An 845-nucleotide genomic window follows, 5' to 3' on the forward strand; every position below is an offset into this window, starting at 1 on the left:
TGACTGTTTCATCAAGAGAAAAAAACGTCCTTTGGGTTAGGAAGGAGTGAGCTTTGTAGCTCCCAAAGCTCAGAAGTGTACTACCGCAAACTGAGGATACAAACATGCAAAAGCAGGCTCCCAGGGTTTTGTCCTCACTTTTGTAGGTAATACTATTCTGTCACGAAACAAAAAAGGTATGTACACTTCAGCAGCAGCCATTAATAAGAGTATCAGCTTTGACTGAAGATAGCATTTGAAGATGTGCCATGATGTTGCAGGAATCTCTCTGACTCTCAGCAAAGGAGCTTCCAAACTTACTGCAATCTGGAATCTGCCCTGGGTCATGCCTTCTTACAGTATGCTGGTGAATTTGTGCTAGCAATATTCACTAGCAATGTGACATTGTAGTTTTCATTTTTGATATCCACAGAGTATAACCAGTTTGTGAAGCACCATGGCTTTTCATTACAGTTTCTGAGTTAAAAAATACATGCTGAGTCGATGTGGAATTGGGTAATGTGCTGTTTTATCATACTGCTGCAAATATTGTTCTTGCTCCCTACACATTAGATAAGAATAAAAATGTTCTTTAAAGGTTTTAGTGTCTGCTTATTTTATTTAAAAAATAAAAAGAGAGAAGTGTGCATGACAGCAAACTATTGCTGCTTGGTTATCTATTGAATCAACCCTCACTTTTGTGTAACACATATTAAAAATGGCTCTCAGGCCAGAGCGATACATGTCCGGCTGATTCAAGATGCAAATGATTGCATCTTCGTTTCAGCAAAATGTATTTGAGCCCAGGATGACACTCAGAAAAGGAAAGCCTTTCTCCTGACAGCATGCCTATAGAAGGGCATTTT

The sequence above is a fragment of the Phaethon aethereus genome (assembly GCF_964289735.1).
Source record: "Phaethon aethereus genome assembly, chromosome: 2".
NCBI classification, from domain to species: domain Eukaryota; kingdom Metazoa; phylum Chordata; class Aves; order Phaethontiformes; family Phaethontidae; genus Phaethon; species Phaethon aethereus.